Source organism: Oncorhynchus gorbuscha, linkage group LG11 (genome assembly GCF_021184085.1).
Source record: "Oncorhynchus gorbuscha isolate QuinsamMale2020 ecotype Even-year linkage group LG11, OgorEven_v1.0, whole genome shotgun sequence".
Classification (NCBI taxonomy): Eukaryota; Metazoa; Chordata; class Actinopteri; order Salmoniformes; family Salmonidae; genus Oncorhynchus; species Oncorhynchus gorbuscha.
The window spans coordinates 36,079,547-36,099,028 of NC_060183.1; the positions used below are offsets into that span (position 1 = coordinate 36,079,547).

Below are 19,482 nucleotides of genomic sequence, written 5' to 3' on the forward strand. Positions count from 1 at the left end.
AGTGTGGTAAAATAAGACAGTATAGATGGCTAAGCTATCACGCCTGGGTCAAATACAGTACATGTGAAATACTTGACGTGTGCTTTAACAGAAGTCCCATTGAGGTCTGAAGACCTCTTTCCCAAGGGAAGAACAGGCCAAAAAGGGCAGCTAATGCATCTTGGGCATGCAGGGTGAGTGGAGCTTGCATTACATTATTCCATTGGTTCCATTATAGCGAACAAGTTAAATCAAGCGCACCTCAAATATTTGTTAGTATTTGATCCAGGTCTTGTAAAGGGAAAGGGGGATGGATACCTTCTCAGTTGTACAACTGAAATGTGTCTTCTGCATTTAACCCCTCTGAATCAGAGAGGTATGGGTTGTAGCTATACAGGTCTCCTTCAAAGTTCATAGGAAGGCCTGTTACCTAAAAATGATCTACAAAGAATGTCCTAATGCATGCTTTGGGAATTATTTTCATCTAAATTGTGACTGATGCCCTCACTATGCACACAAGGGTTATGCAAGCAACCAAAATAACTATCTCTAGTTCAAAGCGATATTTCAGCTACATGCACTGTATACAACACATATCTAATTCGCCAACAGTTGGGGTTGGTTGTGTAGATTAGAACCTTTCTGTAGTCTAGTTGAACTTTTCAATCTGCTCGTAGTGGATGACATCAGTAGTTAAAGATGGAGTCTGGGATCTTAAGCACAACAAATGTGTAACATATTGTACGAATGTGACTTGTAACATATAAGAATTGCAAATAAATATATATATAGTGCCTTCAGGAAGTATTCATACCCCTTGATTTATTCCACATTTTGTTGTGTTACAGGCTGAATTCAAAATGGATGAAATAAAAAAATGTTGAAAATGAAATACAGACATATCCCATTTACATAAAGTATTCACACCCCTGAGTCAAGACTTTGTATAAACACCTTTGCCAGCGATTACAGCTGTCAGTCTTTCTGGGTATGGTCTCTAAGAGCTTTCCACACCTGGATTGTGCAAAATGTGCCCATTATTCTTTTGTTTTTTTAAATCAAGCTCTGTCAAATTGGTTGAAGATTATTGCTAGACAACCATTCTCAGGTCTTGTCATAGACATTCAAGTAGATTTAAGTCAAAACTGTCAAATTTAAGTCAAAACTGACTCGGCTATTAAGGAACATTGCATGACTTCTTCGTATGCTCCTCCAGTGTAGATTTGGCCTTGTGTTTTAGGTTATTGTCATGCTGAAAGGCGAATACATATCCCAGTGTCTGGTGGAAAGCAGACTGAACCAAGTTTTCTTCTATGATTTTGCCTGAGTTTAGCTCCATTTATTTTTTTATCCTGAAAAACTCCCCAGTCCTTAACGATTAGAAGCATACCCATAACATGATGCAGCCACCACTGTGCTTGAATATATGGAGAGTGGTATTCAGTAACGTGTTGTATTGGATTTTTCCAAACATAACACTTTGTATTCAAGACAGAAAGTGAATTGCTTTGCAACATTCTTTGCAGTATTACTTGAGTGCCTTGTTGCAAACAAGATGCATGTTTGGAATATTTTTATTCTGAACAGGCTTCCTTCTTTTCACTCTGTCAATTAGGTTAGTATTGAAGTAAGTACAATGTTGTTGATCCTTCCTCAGTTTTCTCCTATCACAGCCATTAACCTCTTGGATTTAGGGGGTGCTATTTTAAACAACATATTTTGTCACTAAAAGATTCTCGACTATGCATATAATTGACAGCTTTGGAAAGAAGACACTGACGTTTCCAAAACTGCAAGGATATTGTCTGTGAGTGCCACAGAACTGATGTTACAGGCGAAACCCAGATAGAAATCCAACCAGGAAGTGACACATTTTTTAAAACTGCCTCATGCCAATGACTCCTTATATGGCTGTGAATGAGCTACGAATGAGCTTACATTTTCCACGTATTCCCCAAGGTGTCTACAGCATTGTGACGTCTTTTTAGGCATTTCCATTGAAGAATGGCCGTAAGGGACCATATATAGCATGTGGTCACATGGTGTCTCCCGCAGAAAATCTCACGTAAAATACTAATGTAGCCATTTTTCCAATCGTTTCTTATGAGAAACCAATTGCCTCGACGGATATATATGTTAAAAACACCTTGAGGATGGATCCTAAACTACGTTTGCCGTGTTTCTGTTGATATTATGGAGCAAATTCTTTTTTAAGTTTGCCGTTATAGTTGCAGCATTTTCCGGTCTATTTCTCAGCCAAGCATGATGAAGAAATGGGAGCTATTAAATAAAAAATTATATTTTTGGAAAAAAAGAACATTTGCTATCTAACTGGGAGTCTCCTAAGTGAAAGCATCCGAAGTTCTTCAAAGGTAATTTTTTTGTGAAAATGTTGCCTGCTACCAGCAGAGCTAGCATAGCATTATGCCATGATAAACTTACACAAATGCTTGTCTAGCGTTGGCTGTAACGCATATTTTGAAAATCTGAGATGACAGTGTTGTTAACAAAAGGCTAAGCTCGTGTTTGAATATATTTATTTCATTTAATTTGCGATTTTCATAAATAGGAAATGTTTCTAGGGGTATTTATGTCTGCTGCGTTATGCTAATGCATTTGAGGCTATGATTACGCTCCCGGAAACGGGATTGCTCGTCGCAAGAGGTTAAACTCTAACTGTTTTTAAAGTCACCATTGGCCTCATGTTCAAATCCATGAGAGGTTTCCTTCCTCTCCAGCAACTGAGTTAGGACGTATGCCTGTATCTTTGAAGTGACTGTGTTATTGCTACACCATCCAAAGTGTAATTAATAACTTTACCAAGCTCAAAGGGATATTCAATGTCTGCTCAATGACTGAGGTAATCATTCAATAATCAGTTCCTGCAACTACTATGTGATTTGTTAAGAAAATATTAACTCCTGAACGTATTTAGGCTTGCCATAACAAAAGGGTAAAATACTTACTGACTTAACACATAAAAATGTCTAAAAACATAATTCCGCTTTGACATTATGGGGTATTGTGTGTAGGCCAGTGACAAAAATTGTAATCCATTTTAAATTCAGGCTAAAACACAACAAAATTTGGAAAAAGTGAAGAGGTGTACTTTCTGAATGCACTGTATATACAGTTGAATCGGAAGTTTACATACACTTAGGTTGGAGTTATTAAAACTCATTTTCAACCACTCCACACATTTCTTGTCAACAAACTATAGCTTTGGCAAGTCGGTTAGGACATCTACTTTGTGCATCGTTATGTTTAGAGGAAAAAGGGGGAAGCTTGCAAGCCGAAGAACACCATCCCAACCATGAAGCATGGGGTGGCAGCATCATGTTGTGGTGGTGCTTTCCCGCGGGAGGGACTGGTGCGCTTCACAAAATAGATGGCATCATGAGGCCAGAAAATGATGTGGTTATATTGAGGCAACATCTCAAGACATCAGTCAGGAAGTTAAAGTTTGGTCGCAAATGGGTCTTCCAAATGGACAATGACCCCAAGCATACTTTCAAAGTTGTGACAACAAAGTCAAGGTATTGGAGTGGACATCACAAAGCCCTGACCTCAATCCCATAGAAAATGTGTGGGCAGAACTGAACAAACTGAGGAGCAGACAGATAGAGGGGCAATCAACAAAGTAATGGAGTCCAGGTGAGTTCAATGTTGTGCTGATGCGCGTAATGATGACGACAATTGTGCGTAATGATGGGCCGCCTGGAGGGAGCGGGAGCATTGTCATAAGAGTGACATTGTCATAAGAGGAGAAAATGTAAATTATTTGATTGTGTGGCTTTACTCATTTGAGCAGGTGTCTAAAAACAGAGATTAATCACTGATTCCACCTGGCTGGTGGATGAGTCAAATTCAAAACAGAGGACAAAATCAATAGTCTGCAGTTAGAATGGGTACAATGTCTTAAGATTAATAAGATATCAACTGGTGTGTGTCTGAAATGGCACCCTGTTCCCTATGTATTCACTTAAGAAGCCAATTTATGCTTGATCTGAAAATGTGGTGGGAGCCTCGATACACAGTGCATTCAGAAAGTATTCAGACCCTTTGACTTTTCACATTTTGTTACGTTACACCCTTATTCTAAAATTGAATTCATATTTTTTCCCTCATCAATCTACACACAATACCACATGGCACACAGCTATGACAAAGCAGAAGTGTCTTCGGGACAAGTCTCTGAATTCATTGAGTGGCCCAGCCAGAGCCCGATCTACAGAGAAGAATGGGAGTAACTCCCCAAATACAGGTGTGCCAAGCTTGTAGCATCATACCCAAGAAGACTCGAGGCTGTAATCGCTGCCAACGGTGATTCAACAAAGTACTGAGAAAGGGTCTGAAAACTTAATAAGTGACATGTTTTTACTTTGCAAAAATTTCTAAAAAAATGTTTCTGCTTTGTCATTATAGAGTATTGTGTGTAGATTGATGAGTACATTTTTAGAATAAGGTTGTAACGTAACAAAATGTGGAAAATGTCAAGGAGCCTGAATACTTTCCGAATGCACTGTAGAGGGTGTGAAACAATTGCGGAGCCTCCGAATGCATGCAGAGGCCAAATTGCACTCCATACCGCATCGCCGTATGCCTCCCAAATTTTTAACAATGAAGAAGGCCCCATATAGCTCCATTTAGCTGATTGATTGACGGTAGGTAGCGGGCGGAAGGTCTTGTATAACCACAAACTCACTTCCTTGATAACTTACTTCACAACAGCTGAATAGGTCTGCGCTGCGCTGCAAAGCGCAAGAAGTATGAATGCCCCCTTGACTTCTGCAGAGGCCGTATCATCGTAAATGCTGCACGGCCAATGCAGACATCAGATTGACCATGCAGCGCCTTTATGTCTGTGTTTAGACCAATGACTGTATATATGAATGGACAAAGCCATCGATCACGTGACACCATTCATTCCAATGTAAAGACTCAATAGCGCATTGAAGTCAAATAAAGCCGGTTAAGATTGCGCCTCATGGAGACATAACATGCACAATTTGAGCTACTCTAGGAAGTGACGTTGCAGGCTAGCTCAGTGCTGCCCCCTCTCATGGAGTAGGAACTCAAATTGAAGGCCCCTGCAGTACCCCGACCGGGCTGCCATTAGCAACCAAATTGTGCTTCTGTCTGTGATTTTAAAATGATCAGTTCTGCTAACAATGCCTGCAGTGCCTGCAGTGTCGTGGTGGCCTTGAACTTCCGTGACTTCAATGAGAGGGGAATCTTTCTCCCCTGGTTTCAACAGGCAGCCCAGTCCTGATCTTGTTTTCACTAATTGGTCTTTTGACCAATCAGATCTGAAAATGAAAAGTTCTGATGTGATTGGTCAAAAGAACAATCAGTGGGTAAAGAAATCTGCTGGTATAATTTGACCAGAGCTCTGTGGCCAAAGAAGTGCACTACATAGAGAATATGGCTCTGGTCAAAAGTAGTGCACTTTAGGGAACAGTGTCATTTCAGCCCTGGTATCATGGGTCGGGCCCTGGTCAAAAGTAATGCACTGCATAGGGAATAGGGTGCAATTTCAGAGGCACCCTGCTGGTATCATGGGCCATATGAGGTTACATCAGACAGTCATCTTCCAGTGAGTCCCTGCCCAGCGGGCAGCTGCTAGGCATGGTGAGTGGTGACATCAACCCAGGCTGGGAGTAGGAGATACAAAAGTATGTGGACACTCATTCAAATGAGTGGATTCGGCTATTTCAGCCACACCCGTTGCTGACAGGTGTATAAAATTGAGCACACTGACATGCAATCTCCATAGACAAACATTATCAGTAGAATGGCCTTACTAAAGAGCTCAGTGACTTTCAACGTGGCATCGTCATAGGATGCCACCATTCCAACAAGTCAATCCATCCGATTTCTGCCCTGCTAGAGCTGCCCCGGTCAACTGTAAGTGCTGTTGTTGTGAAGTGGAAATGTCTAGGAGCAACAACGGCTCAACCACAAAGTGGTAGGCCACACAAGTTCACAGAACGAGACCAGCGGAGTGCTGAAGAGCGTAGCACATAAAAATCGTCTGTCCTTGGTTGCAACACTCACTACTGAGTTCCAAACTGCCTCTGGAAGCAACATCAGCACAATAACTGTTCAGTCATGAAATGGGTTAACGCTACAGGATACAATGAGATTCTAGATGTAACTGTGCTTCCAACTTTGTGGCAACAGTTTGGGAAAGGCCCTTACCCGTTTCAGCATAACAATGCCCCCGTGCACAAAGAACAAAAATGGTTTGTCGAGATCGGTGTGGAAGGACTTGCAGAGAGCCCTGACCTCAACCCCATCGAACACCTTTGGGATGAAATGGAACGCCGACTGCGAGTCAGGCCTAATCGCCCAACATCAGTGCCCAACCTCACTAATACTCTTTTGGCTGAATGGAAGAATGTCCCTGCAGCAATGTTCCTAAATCTAGTGGAAAGCCTTCCCAGAAGAGTGGAGGCTGTTATAGCAGCAAAGGGGGGACCAACTCCATATTAATGCCCATGATTTTGGAATGAGATGTTCAATGAATAGGTGTCCACATACACTACATGACCAAAAGTAAGTCGTTAACCACTTGAGTAAAAAAAAAGTCTTTAAAAAGGTCTTAATCTAGTTTTTTGTAGACCTTTCCTGCAGTCAAATGACCAAATCTCCCTCTAGTGGCCTCATGGGTGGAATGTTATTCATTTGTTGTTATTAACTTTTTCTTCTTCCTTTTTTACGCCAAAAATCGTGTTTCTATCGCTGAAAATCCGGTGTTTCTATGTCAAACCTTTTTGTTATATTGGAATGCAAACTCAAAATTGAATACATTTCAACTCTATATCTGGTACAGGTGTTTTCTTGTTTTAACCCATAACCATGTGGATTAGGCGTATACTTTTGTTTCAAAGTAGATTTGTTTAAGAATACCAAGAAACACTATGTGACCCTGATTTAGTCCACTGCAGACCACTGTGAATATGATGAATCAATCAGCATGGATGGATCAGGATTCTAATAATCCAATATTTTACATTGTTTTCAAAATTAGTCAACATATTTTAATATTATTCCACCTTGGCTTGAAACCTTACTAAATGAGATGATTAAAAAAAAAGTGCTTTTATTTTAGATGAAATGTGTTCCAGGAAGCATAGGGCAGCCGAGTTGAACTAGGTCAACCATTAACCAACTAACATGAAGTTTCTCAGACAGAGAACCCCCTAACACCCAACTAAAAGCCCTGCTTCTACACAGCCAGATGTTTCACTGACCGTCGTTAATATCACAATCCGACTGAGGGAGTGGAGATACAGACTGGGTGACGACAGGACCCGTCTGAATCATGGTTATTCACAGAAAATGGCCGTGTTTTACTATAGATATGTAAACGTGGTAGCAACAGCTTCTCCTCTGAAATAAATATCTTGATCTTCTCCATTTTCATTTATCTCTGAGTAATAATGAGCTAATGAATTAAATCGACAATGTAAATGCTTATAATGACTATCCTTATCAACAACAACAACAAAAAAACGCTTCTTGAACACTTGTTGTGTTACATGTCATTACTAAACCTGTGTGGCTTCAGTACTAATAGAGCAAGAGGAGGCTTTTGATCTTTGGACCTCAGACTTGAAATGCTGACAGAGCTTGAAGCAGGACTTCACTTCAAAAAACACCATGAGGATAGCTAAGCACAATTTTATGCTAATCCACAGTGAGAAATTGTCATTTGCTATTGATGTTTGGGAATCCCATAGTCCCGCAAATTCAGAAAAGGAGCCTTGTCCGACAGACATAATCAGATGACAGATAGTCATCTGACATCAACCGAGCTAGCTACCGCTCACCAGCGTTTAATACTTAATAATCGCCACATTTTTTTGTTCTTTATGCGGTCTGAGCTGCCTGCCTGCCAAACCAAACCATTTCCCATTTCCTCTTTCCATCAAAGCCACTCCATGGTTCAGAGGGTTGAATCAAAAGAGCACGTCATGGCACAGTACAACCTTGCTCCGAGGGTAGCATTTTCTCTTATAGAAAGCTTTTATTGTTGCTACACTGCTTCTAAAAAGGGTGGTTGTGACACAGAGCACTCAAGAGCAATGGCCCCTCTTGCACAAGCAGAAGATCATGGAGCTGCAGATCAAGAAAGAAAAGTGCTCTCCTCCATAGTTGTCCCTCTCATGTCATTTAGCTAGCTATGTATTTAATCATGGTATAAAGCCTCAAAGACAAGGCTGCTACGATCTACTCATAGATCAATATGCTAGTATAATATTCTCCTAACATTTAACATGGCCTTCTGAAGCAAACATACACCACATTCAATATTAACAACAAACATTGCTGGATTAATCCAAAGGGGAAGCCATTAGCATTTCACCAACTGACTGTGTGACCTTCAAAACTGCAAAAAGCAATCAACAAAAGCAACAAAACATGGCTTAGTAAACCCTTAAAAACCTGGTCGGTTTGGTTTGATGGCAGCTAGGCTAGATAAGAGTCTCAGTACTCTGGATCCTTCCTGCCATGCATGGCTGGGGTACAGTGATGTCTCATCAGACTATTGCTCAACCTGTTTTAAGCAGAGTCACCTCACATGGCTTGTTGTTCCCTCTGGCCTGACAGAATTATCTTCTGCATCACAGAGGGCAGCAGAGCCGAGGCTGGGGTGAACAGAGCTAGCTACACAGAGACAGCACTCCATTTCACTGCCTGAGTCCCAGCCCACTGCAGAGCAGGAGAGAGAGAATGGGGAAGTATCAGTGGCTCAGTGGCATTGGACGGTCATCCACCATTTTGTGATCCTCAAGGTCTGCATTGGCAACCCATTCCCCCTCCATACCCTGCTACCAGCCTTTATCCTGCTATCTTGTTACACAGATAGGACTGTTTAGCTAAGAGCACAGACCTGGACCAGTTTCCTTTCTCATTTTCTGCCGTCATAGCTGCCAGGGAAAGGAGAAGTTGTTTTCTGGTCGGTGGATGCATGATCACCACAAGGTCTTCTTCAGACAGACAGATCTCAAGAGATTTGAGGATCATAGTGCACACCGCCACCAAATACGGAACTTGAGAAGGGCCATGAGAGGCCATGAGAAAGGTTTACAGATAACACAATGTAACACAAATATAGACCGATCTACCTGGTGACTCCACGTTTTGTGTTTAATGAACTACATTTGCCGTGCTTCATATTTAGTTCATATGTTTCTATTTCTGATAGAAACTGACAAAACTCTTGCTTTTAGGCTCACAGCAACCAGGTTAATTAAATATGGCATCCTCAAAAATGATTAAGTGCACAGACTAATTGCAAGCCTTGAGCATGATTATTTTATTATTAACAAAATAGGTGGAGGTATTTCTCGCCAGGTTTCTCTGCCTCTTGGGTTGGAGTATTCTCCATGGTCTGTGCTGAGACATGCACCTAAGCAACTTCTCAGATGACACAAACCTTGCTTTACTTTGATGTTACTCCTGCTCAAAACAACTGCATTTGAGTGCTACATTGCAACGGAAAGGAATCAACATATGTACATGTAGGCTAAGCACCAACAAGATGTGTTAAATTATATTTTGTTCAAATGTCATTAATTTAATGTAATTCTTGAGGCCATATCCTGCCAATGCTTTGCTTGGCATAGTGTCAGGATTTCGTCATTTGTATCCATTTTCTCATACGTAGTAAAGGGAAAACGGTGTGCATTCGAGTTGCAGAAAAACATCCGACACACCAACTGTCTCAAGACACAACTATTCCGCAATCATTCAGACCAGCCGTATGCAAGGCCACTATGAAACAATATCTGCCTCCCATATCTAAAACCATTACCGTAAAACCATCACTTTAGTACTCAATTAAAGGGTCATCTCACATTGTGGAATCTCCACGATCCTACCCAAATGACAGCTGCTCAGCACAAGGCTATGCAAATTACCATTATAAAGTCACAAGAAATCTCTCGAAATCCAGAAATCTCAATCAAATGGTGTGATTGTCGAAAGGCCTCAAGTTCAAGGACCCAGGCCAAAAGGTCAGCATGGAAACAAACAAGCTGAGCAAATGGCAACACTCATGTTCCCGTTTACAAATGTATGAGAACTTTAAATGGTGACTAGTGATCACCGACCTTAAAACAAGATTGTAGATTTCGTGACCAGTTGAGAGGAGACTCCCAGTCAAACCCTCGGTCTGCTGGTTGAAGTTATGGCTCTTTCTTTCAAAATGGCTTGGTTTTGTATTTCCCAAAGGGAATGTGCTGGGTCAAGGATTAATAAGTGGAGTTAAAGAAACAGAAGAAGGATCTCCAAGGACAGTCTCGGAGAGTAACCAGGAAGTGTTTTTCCACAAAGACAATTACTTCAGGAAAGGAAACTATGTGTCTCAAATAGTACCCTACTCCCTTTATAGTGCACTACTTTTGACCAGGGCCCATACCTCATGGTGCATTCAGCCTTCCACAATACAACCATGCAGCCAGTCCATAACCCATCTGTTTGGCACCGTTTTTCCAATGTTACAAAGCCGATCTGAATCTACCAATGTGTCCGATTCAAAATAGACTTGAGGCACACGGATTTCATTTCTCCCTTGAGGGATCACACATACTACACAAAGCGTGACTATCATTGGTCTCTGTTGACAGACACCCACATGGGTATGAAACAAAGGATGTGAATAGGTTGTAACAAGATTAGCCCACTACAAGATTACTATAAGATTACATCAGCTCACTCTCTCCATGCGTTGGGGTTTCACTATGTTCAGAGCTGTCATCTGAGGAATCAAACCATTCAATAAGTGCATGGTTCTTCTACCTCGCTTCAGTGATGGTCAACACCAGAAGAATTTTGAAGGCTGTCCTCTATTTTTAGACTTGGGTCAAAAGGTCTGTAAATTATGTCTCTTTTTCCTTTAATCCTTTAATATAGCTGCAACATTTAAAGATAAACCAGAGCATGACTAATCTTAAAACAGTATTGCTTTTGATGAGGTGTAGGCCAAATTTCTCAAAATAACATTCTCTCTGTACGTCTGCCAAAACATTCACCATTTTACCGTCATCTTCCTTGTAACCTTGACATAGCAGATACTACAGTTACAATGTTTGGTGAGGTTACAAGCTGGTCCAGAGGTCTTGATATGACCGGAAGAGGACATAGACAGATCCTACTGGTGGAAACTGGAAAGCCTAAAAGACGTGCGACTTTCTAGACTGGATCTTTTGGAACGTCTTTTTAAACCTTTTCAGCTTTTTGTGACCCTCTTATTTGTAGAGGAGACGTATCCCTAACGTTCCCTCTTCAGGTGAGCCGAACCACCCACTTGAAGAGCAACACAAATTGTGATGGAAAGATGAAGAGCCCCATTAATATTAACTTACCAGTGGGGCCTCCATTCCAACTCCTGAAATATTTAAAATCGCCGTTGGACAGCTTTGCTCCGTAGGCTGAGGCCAGTGGATCGTCTCTACAAGACCACTCCTGTTCCCTCTCAAAGACGGCCTTGTGCCCTGCCACCAGACTGCCTCAGCAACAGGCATCTCCAGGTGTCTCCCTCTTTCCACCACAGATAACTTGGAAGTAGCTCAGAGTCAACTGGCAGGGTTAGTAATACTGTACCTTGCTTGAAAAGCATTGGGGATGAGACTCACCAGACTAGCTGACCTCTGACCTAAAGCTAAAGCTGGTGGCTAGCATATATCAGTCTGATTTAAATATGGTAACTTGTTAGAAGACTTGGCGTCGACCCACACAATGGGTCTTCTTCCACTTGGGTCAAAATAGGCCTAGATGTGCCATGATGGGCCCTGGACATTGTGTCTTGTTTCCGTGCCTCATCATTTCAAAATATAAGTGTAAGTGCAGTCATCACATACCGTAAAGCCAAATGCTTAAAAACATTTCACACAAAATTATATATAGTGTCAAATGTTTCTACAGATAGAACACATAAGAAGCTCCTTCCACAAGCTGGCGCAACCTGGGAAAAACTCCCTGGCCCTAATGTATTTTATAATGCAAAGTAAATATATATTATTTTTAAACAGTTGAGCAAAGTTATTTCATAACCACTTCCAAAGTTAGCATACAAAGTAAGATGACGCCATTGGCACTGAAGTGAAACATGGCAACAGTAACCAGAATGTCATTTCCACAAGAAAACCACCTCATTATCCAGTTTAATTTATTCTACCATGACCTGTGCGCATTCACCTAAAGACAAAATCAAGTTCAGAATAGAATTAGCTGTAACGTAAGCTAGTGTTTGAATCAAATTAACGTTCATCAACAAGCAGGAAGCTGTGTTTTGAGAAGTCAAAACACATTTAATGGCCAATATTGACACATAGGGGCCCTTCTGAAATAGGGTCATTTAGCCTCATATATAAAAATGTGAGCCAATGCATCATGTCAAGAAAGCACTCACTGGACCATTTCAGTTGGCTTTTGTGTGTCTCTCTCCAGTCTCTACCTCTGCCCCAGGTACCTACAGTAGAGTGCATCATTCTGCCTCATGTGTGAGCTCCATTTCCTACCTCCTCCACTTCCAAACCACAACTAACTATTCATTATGTTGTATAATTCTTCTCCTTTTAAAAAAAATACACTGAACAAAAATAGAAACTCAACAATTTCAAAGATTTGACTGAGTTACAGCTCATATAAGGAATAAGTCCATTGAAATAAATTCATTAGGCCCTAATCTATGGATTTCACATGACCGCGAATACAGATATTGTACCTGTTGGTCACAAATAGGGGGATAAAAGTAGGGGTGTTGATCAGAAAACCGGTCAGTATCTTCTGTGACCACTATTTGCCTTATGTAGCGCGACACATCTCCTTCGCATATAGTTCATCAAGCTGTTGATTGTGGCCTTTGGAATGTTGTCCCACTCTTCTTCAATGGTTGTGCGAAGTTGCTGGATATTGCCGGGAACTGGAACACGCTGTCGTACATGTCGATCCAGAGCATCCCAAACATGCTCAATGGGTGACATGTCTGGTGAGTATGCAGGCCATGGAAGAACTGGGACACTTTCAGCTTCCAGCTTCCAGCAATTGTGTACAGATCCTTGCGACATGAGGCTGTCTATTATCATGCTGAAACATGAGGTGATGGCGGTGGATGAATGGCACAACAATGGGCCTCAGGAGCTCGTCACAGTATCTCTGTGCATTTAAATTGCCATCGATAAAATGCGCTTGTGTTCATTGTCTGTAGCTTATGCCTGCCCATACTATAAGACCACCGCCCCCATGGGGCTCTCTGTTCACAAGGTTGACATCCGTAAACCGCTCGCCAACACAACGCAATACACGTTGTCTACCATCTGGCCAGTACAGGTGAAACCAGGATTCATCCGTGAAGTGCACACGTCTCCAGCATGCCAGTGGCCACCGAATGTGAGCATTTTCCCACTGAAGTCAGTTACGATGCTAAACTGCAGTCAGGTCAAGACTCTGGTGAGGACGATGAGCACTCAGATGAGCTTCCCTGAGACGGTTTCTGACAGTTTGTTCAGAAATTCTACAGTTGTGCAAACCCACAGTTTCATCAGCTGTCCGGGTTGCTGGTCTCAGACGATTCCACAGGTGAAGGAGCCGGATGTAGATATCCTGGGCTGGCATGGTTACACGTGGTCTGTGGTTGTGAGGCCAGTTGTACATACTGCCAAATTTTCTAAAATGACGTTGGAGGCAGCTTATGGTAGCAAAATGAACAGCAACAGCTCTGGTGGACATTCCTGCAGTCAGCATGGCAATTGCACGCTCCCTCAAAACTTGACACATCTGTGGCACTGTGTTGTGTGACCAAACTGCACATTTTAGAGTGGACTTTTATTATCCACAGCACAAGGTGCACCTGTGTAATAATCATGATGTTTAATCAGCTTCTTGATATGCCACACCTGTCAGGTGGATGGATTATCTTGGCAAAGGAGAAATGTTCACTATCAGGGATGTAAACATATTTGTGCACACAATCTTTGAGAAATAAGCTTTTTGTGAGTATGGAACATTTCTGGGATCTTTTATTTCAGCTCATGAAACATGGGAATAACACTTTACATGTTGTGTTTATATTTTTGTTCAGTATAAATGGAGGCTTTCTTTCTGTAATCCTTAAATACCTAACCTTCAAATCCTGCTGTGCCATTTTTCAAAGTTTCTGAGCTGTTCTCTAACGTCCCTCTTTATGTTGCATATCTGATTGTTCTAAGAACTGGACTAATGTTCACAACAGAGCCATGTGTTTAGAAAGTTGGGACAATGAGGTTTCTGCATTATGATGCATTTACACGACACTACATGTCATGGCAGCCATGTTAGCTCACCATGGGCAATATTGACCAATAGCAGTTCACAGAATGTAAACAATGCTATGCACAAGATTCCAATAAAGCAATTGTACACGAGAGGGCGTGCTAAACAATTTCTCTAGCATGGCTGTGCTGCGGTCCGCAGAGTACAGCACTGTAACGGCTCTCGTTTGTGGAATGACCGGACCAAGGTGCAGCGTGGTAGGCGTACATCATTTTTTTCTTGATGACACCAAAAGTAAAATAACAACAAACAAAAAAAAACACACAGTTCTGCAAGGCAAAAAAATTATACAGAAAACAAGATCCCACAAAACCCAAATGGAAAATAACAACTTATATATGATCCCCAATCAGAGACAACGATAGACAGCTGCCTCTGATTGGGAACCACACTCGGCCAAAAACAAAGAAATAGAAAACATAGAATGCCCACCCAAATCACACCCTGACCTAACCAAATAGAGAAATAAAAAGGCTCTCTAAGGTCAGGGTGTGCCAAGCACAACCTCGAGTGTACAATTGCTTTTCTACAACGGGTTACCAATTAAATAAATACAAATATTTGGAGAAATGTATTCATAGACTACTATTTCATCCCTCAATGAAAATATAGGCCTAATCCCGACACATTTATGGTTGCTAGCCAAGCCGGCTGGCAGTTCATTCTATCAGTTTGGTTGCCTAGTCGCAAAGTCTTTTAGTTCTATATCTATGGGCGTGACCCAGTCGTTTGTTTTAAATGTTCTGTTGCCATGCTGCCTGGCAACGCACTTATCCCTTGCTTGCTAGCTAGCCAACTATGGCTAACACGGTCAGGTCAAACAGTGCAGCTGGAATAACAGCAAAGTAGCTGAATTTCATTTCATTTGACCTCTTTTAGTATTGACATTTCTTGCTTATTCATGATTTCTACTGGCTGAGAAAAGATGTCCTGACACGTTAATTCTCAATAGGACACTGGAGATCGAATTTCAATATTGAAACACTTTTGCAAATGTCGAAAGGCAGACAACAAGGTTTGTACAAACCCCCTGGATGCGCAGAGGTTTCTCAAATGGAACAGAAAACAAGATTCCCCATTATGGCATCATAGGCTTACTCGTGCTAAACGGGTTATTTAGTGTGGCTTTGAACACGTCTCAGTAAAGAACAAGAAGGCCCGCACACTCTTTAAGCTCAAAATTCACTAACACCGTTTTGATCCGAAACGGATCTTCATCAGGTCAAACAAACGAGTCTCAACCTATCAATGCTTGTTTTTTGGGGTTTTTCTCACCTTTGTTTAACCAGGTAGGCCTCTTGAGAAAAGGCTCTTATTTACAACTGCGCCCTGGCCAAGATAAAGCGAAAAACAACAGTTACACATAAACAAACGTACAGTCAATAACACAACAGAATATATGTACAGTGTATGGGTTTTGACCAACCAGTCATAGAAACACTGATAATGAATGGAATGCTTAAAGGTGCGAACATGGCGGCTGTTCTAAAAGTTGGCCGAAACTCTCTAAATAAATGGCTCCGCTTACAACTAAATAGGGATAAAACATCTACCTAATATCAATACTTGTATAGGAACTTTTAAAAAGTCACCTTGTTTAATTTGGAGAGACTTTGTAGCGCTTTCTGTGGCATAATCCTGATCCTTGCTACAGCAGTCCACAAATATTTGAACTAAACATTTCACTATTAGTAATGAGTACAAAGACGAACAAAATATATATCAGGATTAATGCTGAAGTAAAAATACTTCAATAATGCCATGCCCTCTGACCTCTATAGTTGTAAACTAATCACACATCCTGTGGAGGTCTTGAACAAACCACCAGTTGGGCTAGTAGTAGTAGTAGTATTGTGTAATAAAGTGAGATTTGGGAGTAAAAAATAGACATGAAGTTCACTTCAAAGAGATGTTTTATCAGTTAGTCTTTGCATTATAGACCAGGAAGATGTTATTTAAAGAAACGTGGAAAATACAATGTTTTTTTTTTCATCTATTATATTTTAGTTATTGTGGAAATCCAAGAATACTCTAGCGCGAGTAATACTAAGGAAACATGTTGCTAGTGGACTGAAATGACAAGTTGTTTAGCACAGTGATGAATTGTGATCATAGTATATTATAACTCAGGTAACTTGGGCTGTAACAGTATCCTTCAGATAGGAAGCAATTATGCATTGCACAAGATGTCTGTAAAAGATTACACGGGAACTATAGTGTGAAGTCTAACAAGATATCTAGCAAGAACATAATTTCCCAGCAAACACAAGAACCTGCTCTGAAGCTATCTGAGAAACACATTTCTCAACCACGAGCCTTCATATTTTCAGTCCAGCTAGCTCCACCTTGAGGAACTGGTTCCCTTGACATGACGAGACCGAGACTAGCGCCACCATTTTGATTGCCTCCTAGCCCACAGTTGTCGCAGAGTGTGTCTAGCTCCGTCTCCTTGTCAGCAAGATTTCACCGTGGCCAGTGTGAGTGAGTCTGTAGGAGAGCACGAACACGCAAGCAGGCAGGCACACAAGGCAGGCAGGCAGGCGCACATGGAGGAGCACACCTTGTTTTCTTCTGACTGAGTGACAAGGAATGCCATTCCTTCAGTGATAGGTTCGACAGAGTCAAACTGAGGTTGAAGAGAACGACATTTACTTTACATGCCGAGAACTAGTACATAAACAACAAATCAATGAACAAACTACTTAATAGCCCAAGTATCACCTTGTATTCAAACTCTAAATCACAAAACACGTGTCATACATTTGTAATCAACTTTAAATCTCAAAACAATATGTGTAATAAAGCATGTCAATTGTTACCCTTTGGAGAGCTCTGTCTACATCATTTACTGAAGCCTAAATTGTAGAATAACCACAGCCTGCAATGCGAGATGGTCGGGATGTAAGCAAACTGTTTTTCAAAGGTGTCTACTTTACTCTCAGTAACTTTCCTGAGTTAGCCCAACTTCATACTCCTCATCGTGTGTGTGTGTGTGTGTGTGTGTGTGTGTGTGTGTGTGTGTGTGTGTGTGTGTGTGTGTGTGTGTGTGTGTGTGTGTGTGTGTGTGTGTGTGTGTGTGTGTGTGTATTTCATCCATGTGTGTCTTGACTGTCCTCTCGCCTCTCTGATTGTCAGCTCCAAGCCATCACTGACTGTCCTACCACTGGGACCCAAAAGTAACACCCTCCATTTCTCCCCAACATCAATGGCAATAATGTAACAGGTGGAAAGGAAAATAAATAAAATAACTGAAGGTTGTAAAAAAAAGATAAACTTCCCCTTTACTAGTTCTCACAAATCACGACAAAAATAAAACAAAAACATTTGGAAGTACCCCCCAAAAAACTTTCAAACTACTGAATATAACAACCCAAAACTGGCTGCTGTACAGGGCAACAACAACAAAAAAGTCAACCTTTGTTCGTTCCATGAGGGCTCCTGTCTGACTCCAGGCTCTCCTCTGAGAGTCATCTGCCTTCCTCCATTTTATGGTGAAGCCCCACAATGACATACCTGACTTCAGAGCCCTGGCTGACAGCATACGCATCCAAAACAGCTATGCTCACAGCTCCAGAGCAAGAGCCCGGGTGATCAGACTCAAATAAAATAAAAAATTTAAAGTGTAAACTGAAAATAAAAAGGTGGCAATTCATCCATGAAGCTGCCATGTAGCTTGATAGATCAAATCATAAGGAGAACCATACGAAATCCCCAGCAGATTAGATTTTAATTGAGGGAACAAGCTATGGCTTTTTAGTGAGTGTCTGGAAGTGTACCAGCGGCTATGCCAGCCAGACTGTCGCTAATGGAGGCTGGACTCTCTCTCTCTCTCTCGGCTCTGGCTGGCTGGTTTGCTGGCTGGGCTAGAAGAGGAGGTAGAGCAATCCGTGCAATGGCTTCTTCTTGAAGCAATCGCACAACACAGACGGGGGACCGACGCTAAATCCCCTGGCCAGACATGCCAAAATAAAACTCTCCCGACCTAGTGCTGAAACACGCAGCTCACAACCTCGGTTCTCTTTTTTTCCCTCCTTGTCCAGTTTGACTAGTTCAACAAAACGCTAAACGAAAGACGGATAGATAGAAAGCTAAACGAATGGAAGGTTGGGAGTATATTGTGAGTAGGTAGAAGAACCTAGATTACTTTGAATGCAATGGGTGCCATCGCCAGCTCAAGCGTTATTCGTTCGTTCACCCGTTTATTCTCGCTCGCACCGGCTGGCTATCTCAATTCACCACGTCTGGTCCTACACCAAGAAAACGAGATGAGCTCTTTGCAGGTCATTCACGAGGCGCTCGCTTCTGTATTTCATCTACCACACAACGACGTGCTGCTGAACCATGAAGCCAAGTGAGCCGTGATCTTGAACAAACTGGTAAATTGCGTTATAAACTCACAGGTATGTCTTCTTCTGGTGGAGAAGCGATCTTCTTCCTGAAAGTTGTCCTGTATTTCATGCGTGCGTCCGGTCTAATGGATGATCGCCATCTTTCCTGCTTCTCCGTTGCTGCAGCCGCAGATGACCTGAGATCCGCCTGTCTCTGAATAATGAGCAACCACAGAGACAAGGAAGACAATCTGCAAAGCAGGCAACACAAATAAGTTTTGGAGACTAGCAAGCACCAGAGGGTGCACAAGAGTTTGCTATAAGACGACAGGAAAGGAGCAGGAACAGCAAGATGATGATCAACGTGTGTATCCCCAGAGGAACTCATCCTCCATTGAGTCAAATTAAACCCATGTAGGCTACAGTCAGATTGAATGGACGTCGTTAACATCTCGACTGCGTGGATATAGAAGGATTATATCCATATGCATGCGTCATCAGGGTTATCTGCAGTTCACAGACTGAACCTTGGTAATGATGCTGTCTGTATATCCCCACATCCAATCTGATATACATACTAGACAGACAGACTATACAAAGGGGCAGACAGAAAGACGTGAGAATAGAATAGACAGGCAGAATATAGTAGAATATTCGCTTCCCCATCACCATCTCATTTTGTAATAAAGTACTGGTTTAATAAACAGATTCAAGAGAAAATTAAAAAGGCACAGCAGGTGGATTATGACTAATGAGGTCTGTGATGATACCCATAGCCTAGTAGTGTACTCCCTGGCTATCTAGTCAATGCTGCTCCATCAAGATGGAAACAAAGGTAAAGCCCAGGGGAGAA

At 41.7% G+C, this 19,482-nt stretch overlaps 1 protein-coding gene across 4 annotated transcripts in view; it reads right to left on the reverse strand.

The window, feature by feature from the left end:
* Positions 1 to 18,975, reverse strand: part of LOC124048555 (zinc finger protein 462-like) — a 90,832-nt gene extending 71,857 nt beyond the window's left edge. For 2 of the 4 annotated variants that reach the window (XM_046369467.1, XM_046369468.1), the window contains exon 1: positions 18,700 to 18,975. The gene's annotated coding sequence lies outside the window, so the exon portion shown is untranslated. The remainder of the gene's footprint in view (positions 1 to 18,699) is intronic. The other 2 variants (XM_046369465.1, XM_046369464.1) reach the window with 1 other exon arrangement.
* Between the last annotated feature and the right edge of the window lie 507 nt (positions 18,976 to 19,482).